The sequence below is a fragment of the Theropithecus gelada genome, chromosome 1 (genome assembly GCF_003255815.1).
Source record: "Theropithecus gelada isolate Dixy chromosome 1, Tgel_1.0, whole genome shotgun sequence".
NCBI lineage: Eukaryota > Metazoa > Chordata > Mammalia > Primates > Cercopithecidae > Theropithecus > Theropithecus gelada.
In genome coordinates, this window is record NC_037668.1 from 35,556,726 (window position 1) to 35,571,655 (window position 14,930).

Here is a 14,930-nt window from a genome sequence, read left to right on the forward strand (position 1 = left end):
TGGAGTGCAGTGGCCGGATCTCAGCTCACTGCAAGCTCCGCCTCCCGGGTTTTTACGCCATTCTCCTGCCTCAGCCTCCCGAGTAGCCGGGACTACAGGCGCCTGCCACCTCGCCCGGCTAGTTTTTCGTATTTTTTTAGTAGAGACGGGGTTTCACCGTGTTAGCCAGGATGGTCTCGAACTCCTGACCTCGTGATCCGCCCGTCTCGGCCTCCCAAAGTGCTGGGATTACAGGCTTGAGCCACCGCGCCCGGCCTAGTTGTTTGTTTTTTATTTATTTTTTAGTTTTAATTTAATTTAATTTAATTTAATTTTAAAAACCAGAACATTTGCTGCATGACGAATTGTTGAAAGTCTTAAGCTGATCGAGATGCTCCAACAGCTGTGCTCTTAGGCTTAGGTGTTGTTCCCTCGTGGAATCCATGCCTGAATCTGTGGTGTACAATTTTTAGGTGCCTCGTTTGGCTGGTCCTGGTGGCATTTCGTCTTTTAGCCTTGGCACTCCAGTTATACGTCCTCCTGCGCTTGGCGGGATAGCCACATTTGCCACAGGTCAACTTCTGAAGGTGGTAGACCTTCACGCCACAGTGGTGGCACAGCATGTGTGTCCTATTGCAACACTTTCCAAAGGGTCATCTTGCTTCTGCGGCTGAGACCAGAGAGACCTTTTTCATTTTTTTTTGAGACAGAGTCTTGCTCTGTTGCCCTGGCTGGAGTGTAGTGGCGCAATCATAACTCACCGCAGCCTTAACCTTCCAGGCTCAAGCTATGCCCCCACCTCAGCTTCCTGAGTAGCTGGGTCTATAGGCGTGTGCCACGCCCAGCTAATTTATACATTGTTTTTGGAGACAGAGTCTCGCTCGCCATGTTGCCCAGGCTGGGCTTGAACTCCCAGACTCAAGCAATCTTCCTGCCTCAGCCTCCCAAAGTGCTGGGATTGTGGGTGGGAGCTCCCGCCCATGCTCGGCCAATTCAGGAGTTTTTAATATATCCACAAAGTTGTGTAGCCATCACCACTACCTAAGTTGAGAACATTTTTTATCACCCCTGCAGCCTTCTGGACTGAGTGGAGTCAGCACGCTCAGGGGTTGGCAGCATCTTTTCAGGGGGCTCGAGGTTCTTCTTTGGTATCTTTTCCAAGTTTCTATACCTGTCTAGTACTGAAGCTGGAATTTGGGAGATTGACCTTTTGTCCAAGTCATAACTTAATATGCTATTTCCTGAAACTGCTTTTAAGAAATGTTAAGGTGCAAATGAGGATCCAGTTTGGGCCCACATTTTTCTAAGCTGGAGTGGAGTTTTTAGTTGCACTTGAGACTCTATACTGTGCAGATAGTTTATTGATGGAGTTGCCTGAGAATAAAAATAACCCAACTCTTTTCAGTAGTGGGTGGGAGACTTTGGGTGATGGTGATTTCCGTAAAGGAGAAGCTGAGCCTGGTTGGAAGGAAAAAGGAAGAACATATGGAGAGGTTGGCATTCTTTAGCTGAGTGGATTCAGGCTTGAGCTGGAGTCAGAATCACCTGGGACGCTTGTTCAAACACAGATTGCTGGACCCCATCCCCAGAGTTTCTGCTCTAGTAGGTCCTGGGTGGGGCCTGAGAATGTGCATTTCTAACAAGTGCCCAGGTGAAAGCCCACTTAGAGGAAGAATCTCAGCCTCCTGGAAGTGTGTTCTAATTAACTTTACTGGACTGTAGGCTCAGCTTTGCTATCCCCATACAACTCATGCATGTTTTGGTGTGCTTTGGCTACATAGGTTACAGTTGAGCTTTCTGTAGCTTTTTTCTTATGTCTTTAGTAAGCACCTAAAAGTTGTGGAATGCATAGGTTTTATTTTTGGCATTTATCTGAAGTATCTGTTCATGTCTTGACATATAGGAAGCTCTTTTAAAGTTTGGGTGGCAGTGGAGAGGACATATAGAAGCATATTCTAATTTTTCAATGTTTTTTGAAAAGGTAGCATGAACAATATTCCCCCCACTCCTTCTTCGTATCCATTTGGCTCAAGTAGCTGAAAACAACAGAATCCTAAAGCTGAGTGTCACAATCTACCTGCCTACCTGCCTGTCTACCTACCTACCTGCCTACCCAGCTACTACCCACCTTCAAGTCTTTTCAAATACTGCCTACCACAGGTTTCTGATGATAAATTCTGTTATCTTGGTAATTATGAAGTTCTTTTGAAGGTTTTAAAAGAAGTTCCTAAAAAATAACCTAAGTTTTATAGTATTAGTGCTTTTAGAAAGCTGGAAAAGCAAGTGAAGAAACAACAAAAAGAAATCCTTTCTAGATGGATGAGAAAGCACAGATGGGTTGGGGTGAATGCAATGAAATAGAAATGTGTGTTCGGGAGAGTGTTTTCTCTGTAAGGAAGAATATTACGGGCAGGCTATGTGGCTTTCACGAGGTCTTCTTACAAGCTTCTGTGGTAGTGTTCACTGGTCTGGCGAAGCGGGTGGACTTGAAAAAATTGTAAAATGGCGAGAACCTGGAATTTTCATTTGGGGAGAAAGGAAACTGGGAGGCCCTTCAGCTCTGGAGAATTGGATAAGGTGAAGCAGTGTCTACGTGTGTGTGTACGTGTGTGCATGTGCACGTGTGTGCATGCATGTGCACTCATCCAGGTGGGGCGTCTGTGGTAGCACTGAGGTGGATTCTGAGTCAAGCTTCATTTGGCCCTGAGTTCTTTTTATTGTGACTCAAAAGGAGTTCATGGGGAAATAAAGGCTCCCGTGTGCAAGAAAAAAGGAAGCAGAAAAGTCACTTGACCTAGGCTAGAAAGGGCAGCCAGCCTAGTCTATAGTCAGAAGAGAAGCAGCTTTTCAGAGGGGCTGAGACAGGTAATGCTGGTCCCAGGCCAAGCCTCTTGAGGAAGGAGAACAACATTCCGAAATTCTGTGTGTAGCTCATACCCTGAAGGAGTTGCCTTTTAAGATCACTGTGTGTAGCCCTGTAGGAAGAGTCAGAAGGTCAAGGACAAGGCTCTGAGGTTCCCACCCTTCTAGTGCTTTGTGTTGGGGAGTGGAGGCTGTCCAGAGAAGCTGGCCAAGGGGAGGCTCCCCCTGGGAAGATGGGGATCTTTTTTAGGAGGTGCTGCAAAGGGACACTTTTTCAGAGACAAGGGGAAAACATTTGCGTATATTTACTTCTTTAAAAGTTAAGAAAGTTAAAAGAATGGGAAAATGCCATTTGCTTCCCATTTCTGCGAAAGGGTACGTTAAAATAGCTTGAAATTAAGCAGAATCTATAAAATTAACGTCTGAGTGTAGTCATTTCCCATTTTTCCTGACACATCTTTCAGCTGTGTAGCAACAGATCCGCATTCCTGGTGTCAGAAGACAGTTGTTAATGTGCTAGTTAAAATTTTATTTTATTTTTGTACTGCTGAGCAAAATTTAGACTTAACTCTGTTTTATTTAAGAAGCATTTTTGTTAAATGCTTTAATTATTAATCAAAATTTTTTGTATTTAAGCAATTTTCAACAATCTATTCCTCAAGCAATTCAGAGAACCTGCTGTGTGGTGATTATGTATTTTTTATTTCATAAATGAGGGTAGTGAGGCATAAGTGTTTTGGAATTAGCATTTGTCATCATCTAATATACTGTGCAAATTACATCTTTTCACTGTGTATTGTCTGGCTGCCACTGCTAGACTCTTAAGTTCCAGGTGGACAGGGATCTTATGCCAGGTGGACATGGCATACATGTGTGGATGGCAGGCACTGTTCTAAGTATATACAGTAGTCCCTGGCGTGTCCAGGGACTGTTCATTGAATGAATGAATAAAGACTTCTATCAACAAATACCATTTAGTCTAGTGCTCAAGTGGGTTGCTAATACCATGTTCCTGAATTAAACAGTCTGGCTTGGAGATAGTCACTGATAGCACCAAGCAGATCTGTGGGAGCTACCCCAGAAAAGCTTGTGATGCAGAGTAGAAGACCAAATTGGTGCTCCCTGCGTGCGAACGAATTCCCACAACTATGGAAGGAAGGACTGTGGCAGACATGCTTGATTCTTCATCTCAGACTCATCAGTCAGGGAAGTCACTCCTGTCTAAGGAATGAGTGAGGGTGAGGCAGGAAGCCAGCATGTCCCCTGTGAAGGAACTGTTTCCAGGTAGAAGCATGAAGCCCAGGAAAGGCAATTTATACAGCACATCACCAATAGGGAGATGGCCAAACCGCTCCGAACTCTACCATCTGAAGTCAACAGTTTCCAATTATGTATCTTCAGATTTTTTCTTTCAGATATGTGTATCTACAGATATTTCTCTGTGCCAGTATGGGTGTTTTTTCTAAATTTATCAACCCAGAATAGTTTTACTATACACGTAGTTTTATAACCTGGCTTTTCTCTTAATATGTTGTATATATGTTAGGCCTTTTTTGACAGTGATCCATAGCATCATGTTTGTTTCTTGATTGACTGAGACAGATTCTTTCTCTGTCACCCAGGCTGGAGTGACAGTGGTGCGATTATAGTTCACTGCAACTTCAAATTCCTGGGCCCAAGAGATCCTCCTGCCTCAACCTCCTGAATGGCTAGGACTACAGGCATGGGACACCATGCCTGAGAATGTTTTTTATTTTTTGTAGAGACAGGATCTTGCTGTCTTGCCCACGCTGGTCTTGAATTCCTGGTCTCAAATGATCCTCCTGCCTCAGCCTCCCAAAGTGCTGGGATTACAGGAGTGAGCCACCGTGCTCAGCCAACATTGTGTCTATTGACTTTATTAATATTCCATTTAATTTTGGCTGGGTACGGTGGGTCACACCTGTAATCCCAGCACTTTGGGAGGCTGAGGCCAGAGGATCACAAGGTCAGGAGATCGAGACCATCCTGGCTAACACGGTGAAACCCCGTCTCTACTAAAAATACTATAAATTAGCCGAGCATGGTGGCATGCGCCTGTAATCCCAGTTACTCGGGAGGCTGAGGCAGGAGAATCACTTGCAACCGGGAGGCAGAGGTTGCAGTGAACCAGGATTGCGCCACTGCACTCCAGCCTGGGCAACAGAGTGAGACTCCATCTCAAAAATAAACAAACAAAAAAACAAAAAAAAAATTCCATTTAATTTAATGCCATCATTTATGCATTCAGCAATATTTTTGAGGGCCTACTATGTGCCAGGCACTAGTTGGAGTTGCTGAGGGTATTAAGATGAGGTTCCAGTTCTCATGGAGCTTATAGTTTAAAGGGAAAACAATACAAAAGTAAACAAGTAGGTGAGAATTTCAGAGAGTGCTAAGAACAAAGTAGAGCAGGGTACTGAGGTGTGAGCACATTAGTAGATTTTGTAGGAAAGGACTTCCTTAGAAACTTACATTTGAGCTGAGAACTGAATGATAAAGGAAGGCCAGCTGCTTAGGGATCTGGGGGAGGAATATTCTAGGCAAAGGTAATAGCCTGTGCGAAGGCCCTGAGGCAGGAATGTGCTTGCTTTGAGGAAATGTGAAAAAAACATGGAGCAGTGTAGGGATCTGGCAGATGAGCTGGGTGAGGTAGATAGGGGCTAGATCTTGTTGTGCCAAGTAGACATAAAGAGTTGAGATTTTGGGTCAGGAGCAGTGGCTCACGCCCGTAATCCCATTACTTTGGGAGGCTGAGGTGGGCAGATCACCTGAGGTCAGGAGTTCAAGACCAGCCTGACCAACATGGTGAAACCCCATCTCTACTAAAAATGCAAAATTAGCTGGATGTAGTGGCACATGCCTGTAATCCCAACTACTCAGAGACTGAGGCAGGAGAATTACTTGAACCCAGGAGGCAGAGGTTGCAGTGAGCCAAGACTGTACCACTGCACTCCAGCCTGGGCAACAAGAGCGAAACTCCGTCTCAAAAAAAAAAAAAAACAACAAAAACAGTTGAGATTTTGTTTTAAAGGCAACACGAAGTTATTGGAGGATGAGCTATTAGGCAGTGAGCAACATAATACGGAGCTTTATGTTCAAAGGCTTTCTTTGGCTACTGTGTGGCAGGCAGTCAGGGGAAGCAGAGAGACCAGTTAAGAGTCTGTTGCAGTAACTGATGATCTTGGTGAGAAATGACGGTGGGGTGGAGGGAGTGAGAAGTGGATGTATTTCAGAGGTGGAGCTGTCAGAATTCATGGGATTGGATGTGGGGGTAAAGGAAAGGAGAAATTTTGTGGCCTCAGCTACTGCATTGATGTTGGGGCTCTTCATTGAGACAAGAAAGTGGAGATCAAGAATGTTCTTCTGGGATGTCCTGGTTGTGAGATGTCTGTTAGACACTGGAGTGTTGATGTTGAATAGGCAGCTGTCCAGAAGTCTGGGGAGGAGTCCTGTCTGGAGATAAAAATTGGAGAGCCGTCAATGCATGGGTGACGTTTAAAGCCGTAGACTAGGTGAGATCACCCGGGATGCAGAAGATAGATGGAGAAAGGGAGAGACTAAGCCTCGAGCAGTGCAGGAGGAGCCAGCACAGGAGGCTGCAGGGGAGCCAGGGAGGCAGTGCTGAGGCAGGCAGGTGTGAGGTGGAAGCCGGGGGAAGGACATGTTTTAAGGAGGGTGCGTCACTTTTATGTTTGCTACTGTAACTAGTTATCACAAATTTAGTGGCTTAAAACAACACAAATTTCTTAACTGTTCTGTAGGTCAGTCATCTGACATGGGTCTCACTGGGCTGCTGTCAGGGTGCCAGCAGGGCCATGTTCTTTATGGAGGCCCTAGGGAGGAATCTGTTTCTTTGTCTGTTCCACTTCTAGAGTCTGCTTAATATTCCTTGGCTTGTGGCCCCCTCCTCCATCCTTGATGCCAGCAACATAGAGTCTTTGTGACCCTGCTTTCTTCTCATTCACTCACTCTGACCTCTTCTGCCTCTTTTTTCCACTTTTAAGGACCCTTTTAATTATGCCGAGTCCACCTGGATAATCCAGGATAATTTTCCTATTTTAAGCCCAGCTGATTAGCAACCTAAATTCTATCTGCAGCCTTAATTCCCCTTTGCCTTGTAATGTTATTTATTTACAGGTTCTGGGGATTAGGATGTGTATATCTTTGGGGTTCCTGTCCTTCCTTTCACAGAGGGTATCACAAAGGTTACTGGGAATTGCGTAAAATGAGGACGGAGAAGTCACTGTTGGATTTGGTCAACTGATTAGTAACGTCAATGGGTGGTTCCAGTGGAGTGGTAGTGCGGTGGCCCAATGGGAGTGAGTTGAAGAGCCAGAGAGGTGAGGACGTGGGGGCTACACATCTTAATGATTCTTGGTGGCAGTTTTGCTGTGAAGGAAAGTAAATAGTGGCAAGGAAAAGCACGGAGGACAGCTCTGAGAGGATGAAATGGGAGATGGAATGTGGAGCAGAGGTTCGGGGATGACTCCTGGAAGGAAGGGGCATTAGTGTAGTGTTTGCTGGAATACATTAACTGGATGAAGAACCTGGAGTGAAACCAACATAGAGATGGGGACATATGAAAGTGGAATTCACAGGATTATTTTTAATAGAGCAGCGGAAAGTACTGATGACTCCTATTGCTTGCACCTGGGTCAGTGGACAGGATCCTTGTCAGCGGCCACTACAGGGCCCACAACCCCATCTCAGATGCTGTCATTTCATGGGTGGTTGGCCAAATCTTTTAAGTCAGTGTAGAACCTCTGCCCTTTCTTCCTGGGGAGCCTGGATCAGTCATGATCTTGCCCAGACTCAGCACCATGGTAGGGGGGCATCTCCTTTCCTCTCCTGCCCCCCAGCCACTTCCCTTGCACTTCTCCTCTTCTCTCCTCACCCACTAAATTGTAGTCCTGCCTCCATTTCTTTCTTTACTTTGTTATGTTTTAATAACATTTATTCACTCCACAACATGCTCACAGAAGTAGAAGACCAAGTTAGTGCAGACCAATTCATTCCTGGACTCAGTGGCTCTCAAGTGGGGGAGGTGCTGGTCTTAAAGCGTATTTAGAAACAAGTGGGCATCATAGTGAGTGTAAAAACTCCCCTTCTGCGAGGCTCAGAAGAGCAGGCCTCCTCCTGCTCCTAGTCCAGTCAGTGCTCCTTCTTCATATTGGTGGTTCGCAGCCCTGCTGCGTGTTAGACTTACTGGGACAGATTTGTAAACATATCACGGCCTGGGCCCCACCAGAGACTAATTCAACTGGAGTCTCAGGGATAGGGCCCAAGCTGAGGATTTTAAAAAGCTCCCTAGGAGATTCTGAAGTACAGCCAGGGCTAAGAAATACAGCCTTAAGTCTACTGTTGACTGCTTTCAAAAGAAATCTTCACTGTGATTAAACAAATTGTGGTTAAAAGTAAGCAAAAGGGCCAGGCGCGGTGGCTCACACCTGTAAATCCCAGCACTTTGGGAGGCCGAGGCAGGTGGATCACCTGAGGTCAGGAGTTCAAGACCAGTCTGGCTAACATGGTGAAACCACATCTCTACTAAAAGTACAAGAAAATTAGCTGGGCATGGTGGTGCATGCCTGTAATCCCGGCTACTTGGGAGGCCAAGGCAGGAGAATTGCTGGAACCTGGGAGGTAGAGGTTGCAGTGAGCCAAGATTGTGCCATTGCACTCCAGCCTGGGCCACAAGAGCAAGTCTCCATCCCCCCCCCCAAAAAAAAGAAGCAAGAGGAAATCTGGAGGGGAACATTTGTAATAGGCAAGTGGTCATTATTAAATGTACAGTTACATTATTAAAATGTAGATCATTTGAATCAACTGACACATCTAAATTTGGATTAAAACTCCTAAGCAGTATATAATACTCAAAGCTTGGTATCTGGTAGGGCACAGTTTGTTCATTTCTGTTTTTCATGTTGCGTTCTTTAAACTTTTTTCCTTTCTGAATAGCCTGATATGATGAAGCAGCTATTTGTAACACGTGGGAATTATTTTTTCTTCTTTTCCTCCCATAGTCTGTCTCCATCTTTTAGCTGCTGTTCTTTCACACCTTAAGGTTCTTAGATATCCATTCCATTCCCTACCCAGTCTTGGAACACTGTGAGATGAGCATTCCTGATAAGTGGTCATCCAGTTTGGAAAGACACGGTATTTTACAAGGTGATCAGTTTCTGAGGAATTTCAGTTAGAAAACTTTGTGTTTTTGGTTTGGTCAGAGAAAGATCCAGAAAAGTGATCAAGAGGTTAGCTCAAACCTGATATAGGGAGTTCTCAGAGTAGGGATTGGCTATTAATGGTCTCTTATAATTTTTTCCTTGAGGATAGTTTTATTAGTATGAGAGTAACTTTACCGTTCTCATTGTATATTTCCAGACTTTTTTTTTGAGACGGATCCTTGCTCTGTCACCCAGGCTGGAGTGCAGTGGTGTGATCTCTGCTTCCTGCAACCTCCGCCTCCTGGGTTCAAGCAATTCTCCCGCCTCAGTCTGCCAGGTAGTTGGGATTATAGGCACCCACCACCATGCCCTGCTAATTTTTGTATTTTTATTAGAGAAGGGGTTTCACCATGTTGGCCAGGCTGCTCTCAAAGTCCTGATCTCAGGTGATCCACCTGCCTCAGCTTCCCAAAGTGCTGGGATTATAGGCGTGAGCTACCGCGCCTGGCCCCAAACTTTTTTATACTTCTCTATGACATTGACATGCTCCCACAACAGCTTCAGTGTAAGTTTAAAAATACTTCATGATGGTTAATCTCACTTTGCTTTCTAACTTTACAGAATAATTGTTTTCCTCCTACTCTATTTCCTGATTTACAGTTTTCTTACTGTTTGTTTTTTTCATACTATTGATCTGTACCATTGAATTGCTTGTGATTTTCTGTAAATTGAGGCCAGTCTTATGTTTTAGGCCTATACTGTCCTACTTTTGCATGAGATTGCTTTGGAAATAAAATGTAATCTTTAGTTAGGTTAACTTGTTTAGTTTTTAGTTCTTTAATTTTTGAAATGAGTCAGAAATGTTCTACATATGTGGGTACATGATATGTATGTGATGTATCTATGTATCTGCATGTTATATGTATATGAGTAACATGTTATATGTATGTGCACATTCCGTGTATATGGGTAAGCATTAGATGTGGCTGTAAGAGCACTGTAAGAATTGTACTCTTACACTGGTGTGCACAATTTAGTGTATAACACTTAGGGTTAGTGTCTAACACTTAGGGTTTAGTATATAACTTAGGCTTGCTGGATCTGGCAGCCTCTCCTGTTCAGTGAACCTGCAGTGCCTTCAAGTTAGTTACACTTACTTTTTCTATGATGGTTTGGAGAATTTAATGAATTAATGTACCTTTAGCACCTGATACACCTATAGCATCTAATAGGATGCATTGCACGACGTTAGTTCACTTGCCCCATGTTGATATGTGTAGTAAATAGATACTAAGGCACAAAAAGCAGTAACAATAAAGGAAAAGTTCGATACGCTAGTTTTCATTGATATGTGTAGTAAATAGATACTAAATAAGGCACAAAAAGCAGTAACAATAAAGGAAAAGTTCGATACACTAGATTTCATTAAAAGAACTATTTATCTAAAGACACCGTTAAGTGAATGAAAAGTCAAGTCATAGAGTGAGACTGATCAACACAGGCTTATATTCAGACTATTTTAAGAATTTCTACAAATCAATGAGAAGAAGACAGACAACCCAATAGAAGAATGAGTAAAAGACTCAAACTGGCACTTCACAGGTCAGTGAACTTAGGGAAAGGTGCCCTACCTCCCTGGTCATCAGCGTGTATTCCATAGTTAGGTGCCCTCATACATCTGCATGGCCAAATTAAAAAAGACACCATCAGGAGTCAGCAGGAAACAGAGCAGGCAGAACTTTCATGTACTGCTCATGGAAATCTACGTTGGTTTAACCACTTTGGGAAGCTAGAATTATCTATGAGAGAAGATTTGCACACCATAAAGCCCAGCAGTTCTACTCCTTGTGTATATTCTCAACACACTGTACAGCTGTGAAAACTAATGAACTGATGAATATTCAAGAAGTGAGTAACTCTCACAGACATAATGTTGAGAGAAGGAAACCAGACACCAGAATATATATTGTTTGATTCTGTATACAAGTTCAAAACAAAGACAAAATTAATTTATGGTGTTGCAAGTCAGGAGATGTAGTTACCTTTAGAGAGTAGGGAGGATATATTAGCAGGGCTTCTGGGGTGTTGGTAATGTTCTTTCTTGATGATAGGTGTGATACACATGCACACATACACACAAATATACTTACACTTTGTGCTCTCTCCTGTTTGTATATAATATTTTAATAAAAAGTAAACTGAAATGGGGCTGGGTGCAGTGGCTTGTGCCAGTAATCCCAGCACTTTGGGAGGCTGAGGCAGGCAGATTGCTGGAGCCCAGGAGTTCAAGACCAGCCTGGGCAACATGACAAAACCCTATCTCTACAAAAAAAAATGCAAAAATTAGCCCGGTGTAAAGGTGCGTCCGTGTAGTCCCAGCTACGTGGGAGGCTGAGGTGGGAGAATTGCTTGGGCCTGGGAGGTGGAGGTTGTGGTGAACTGAGACTGTGCCACTGCACTCCAGCTTGGATGACAGAGAGAGACCCTGTGTCCAAAAAAAAAAAAAAAAAAAGTTTACTGAAATGGTTTATGGTATAAAATAGATTATTGAACAGCAGTGAGAAATGAGCAAAATACAGCTGCATGCAGCACCATGGAAGATTCTTACAGAATGCAGAGGATCAGATTCTAGTTTTATAAAGTTCAAAGAGTCAATGCTAAACTACTGTTTAGGGACACATAAGTAACTTGTGGATATCAGTCAGGATTCAGTCAGGGAAGCAGAACCACTGTATTATGGAATAAGGGATTTCTTTTTTATAGCAATAAGATATTTTACAACTGTGGGGAAAAGCTGGAAAAATAATAGTCTGGAAGGAGGAATTAGAGGACCAGAGAAGAGTTGCAAAAGCACTTCTCCTGAAGCACCTGCATAGGTGGCTGAGTTAGAACTTGTGGGAGGCTCTGAGAAGCTAGGCATGAACAGCTGCTAGAGCGGGACCCCAAAGGGAACCTGATGAAAAAGTCTATGAAAAGCTATTACCTCTGCGTAGCAATCACCTCGCTAGGTCTGCTGTTCAGCAGCTGATGGTCAAGGGGCTTCAGTTCGTTGACAAGGCCGGCAGTTGGGGAAAATGCTAGTGACAGAAGCAGCATGTGGACAAGCTGGAACCCTCTGGCATCTCTATTTATGTCTGCTACCACCTCTAACTACCTCGGCCCTCAGGAAGTAATGACTTTTACTTTTCACTTTTTAAGTCTTATCCAGATTCAGGGAAGGGAATCCTGAGAAATTCTAGCCTAACCAAATTGAGTTAAAAGCTGCCATAGTGATGGTTGCACAACTCTGTGCATATATTTAAAAATATACTTTAAGTGGGTGGACTTTATGATTTGTGAATTATATCTCAATAAAGCTGTTATTTACTTAAACAAAACTGCCACATGTTGAAAACTCTAAAGAAACGATGTTACCATGGATGATTTAAGTGCTGCTTCTTGGAGATATGGAAGTTTCAGTTTAGTAACTGCTTCAGGTTGTATCTATGTTACTCTACACTGCTATTCTTTGGAAAGCTAGAGGGTAGTAACTATAATCTGTTTGTTAATGACAGACCTTCAGGTCTCCTAACAGGTCTGGGAATAAGTTTTGAAAATAGGTTAATGGGATATTGTATTAGTCCGTTCTCATGCTGCTAATAAAGACATACCCGAGAGTAGATAATTTATACATACCCGAGAGTAGATAATAAGGAAAGAGGTTTAATGGACTCACAGTTGCACATGGCTGGGGAGGCCTCACAATCACGGCAGAAGGCAAAGGAGAAGCAAAAGCATGGTGGCAGACAAGATAGAATATGCAGGGGAACTCCCATTTATAAAACCATTGGATCTCGTGAGACTTATTCATTACCATGACAACAATATGGGGGAAACAGTCCCCATGATTCGGTTATCTCCACCTGGCCCCACCCTTGACACATGGGAATTATTACACTTCAGGGCGAGATTTGGGTGGGGACACAGCCAGACCATATAAGATATATTTTCTCACTTTTCACTGTGTATATTTGGTTTTAAAATTTGAACTAGGATTTCTTTGATTATACTTAAAAGTAGGCTTTACAGATTCATTAAAACTTTCATATCAAATCTGTTTTGATACTCTGATATATTCTCATCATCCGAAGCTATTGGAAAATGCACTTATCTACTCTCCATTTACGTGGTGCCACTTTTCATTTGAATGTTTGTTATGGCTCTTTTTATTCTCTTTATAATGAGACAGTTGCCCAAATAAAGATACGCAGCTTTCCTGCCTGGGGCTGTAGTTGTACCATAGTTAGGAAATGGATATGAAGGTTTTTTAAAAAGTTCAAAAACAGAGTAGCTTGTATCATTTGTATGCAAAGACTGGAAACATTTTTAGCTGTAGTTATGAAGACTTCTAGCTTTTTGTCAACTTTTTGACTAAAGGAAGTCCCAAAACACAGGTTATTTCTACATGGATTAAATTTATAATAATAAAGAATCATTAGTATTACTAAACCATATTGACAGAATTCTTGCTAAAACTAGGCTAGACAGACAAGGATGGACACTGAAGGTTGGCACGGAAGGCCTAGTTGGGAAGAGGATTCAGAGGAGCTCGGCTAGAGTTTGGTCAAGGAGACTCTTGGTCAGTATGTAAGTCTGGCCAATTGGAAGTAAACAAAAGGCAGCCATAGTCTTGGAGGGAAGACAGACATAAAAAATGATTGCAAAATGGTATGGTAAAAAGTATAATGGAATTATAAAGTATGTATGTATAAGGTATATCTGTGGCAAAAAGGAGACAGTGATGGTCCACTTGAGCGCATGAAGGCTGGATTTTTTTTTTTTTTTTTTTTTTTTGAGACGGAGTCTTGCTGTGTCGCCTAGGTTGGAGTGCAGTGGTGCTATCTTGGCTCACTGCAACCTCTGCCTCCTGGGTTCAAGCTGTTCTCTTGCCTCAGCCTACCGAGTAGCTGGGATTATAGGCTTGTGCCACTACGCCTGGCTAATTTTTCTACTTTTTAGTAGAGATGGAGTTTCACTATGTTGACCAGGCATGTCTTGAACTCCGGGCCTCAAGTGAAGGATGGATATTGTTTTGAAAAATGACACTAAAGCTGTATTTTGAAGATGATTAGAAAGTTTACAAAAAAAAAAAAAAAAGTTTACTACGCAGACAAAGAGAATCAGCAAGAAAACTTTCTGGGCTGAAGGTACTACATTTACTCAAACTACTAATACTTCCTTTCCTGTACAAAGGAACGGAAGAAGGAATTAGTTTGAGTTACTTGGATAATTCGCTATGGCTAGTTTAGGGTTTAAGGAGAGAGATGAATGAGTTAAGGTTAGAGAGTAGCAGCTATGTATGCTACGTTGGGTTTAATTTTTTTTTTTTTTTTGAGACAAAAGTCTGACTCTGTCACCCAGACTGGAGTGCAGTGGTACGATTTTGGCTCACTGCAACCTCTGCCTCCTGGGTTCAAGCAATTCTGTCTGCCTCAGCGTCCCTAGTAGCTGGGATTACCGATGTGCATCACCACCTCCAGCGAATTTTTTTTTTTTTTTTAAATGGAGTCCTCTCTGTCGCCCAGTCTGTTGTGCAGTGGCGGGATCTCTGCTCACTGCAACCTCTGTCTCCTGGTTTCAAGTGATTCTTCTGCCTCAGCCTCCTGAATAGCTGGGATTACAGGTGTGTGTGTGGTGCCCAGCTAATTTTTTTTTTTTGTATTTTTAGTAGAGACGGGGTTTCAGCATGTTGGTCAGGATGGTCTTGAACTCCTGACCTCATGATCTGCCTGCCTCGGCCTACCAAAGTGCTGGGATTACAGTGGTGTGAGCCACTGCCGGGCCTAATATTTTTATTTCTAGTAGAAAAAGGATTTCACCATAGTGGCCAGGCTGGTCTCAAACTCTTTTTTTTTTTTTTTTTTTTTG

At 43.1% G+C, this 14,930-nt stretch overlaps 1 protein-coding gene and 1 pseudogene across 8 annotated transcripts in view; one reads left to right on the forward strand and one right to left on the reverse strand.

Annotated features, from left to right (window-relative positions):
* CAMTA1 (calmodulin binding transcription activator 1) overlaps positions 1-14,930 on the forward strand; it is a 969,422-nt gene that overhangs the window by 49,460 nt on the left and 905,032 nt on the right. The window lies entirely within an intron of this gene.
* Positions 357-629, reverse strand: LOC112631755 (annotated as a pseudogene).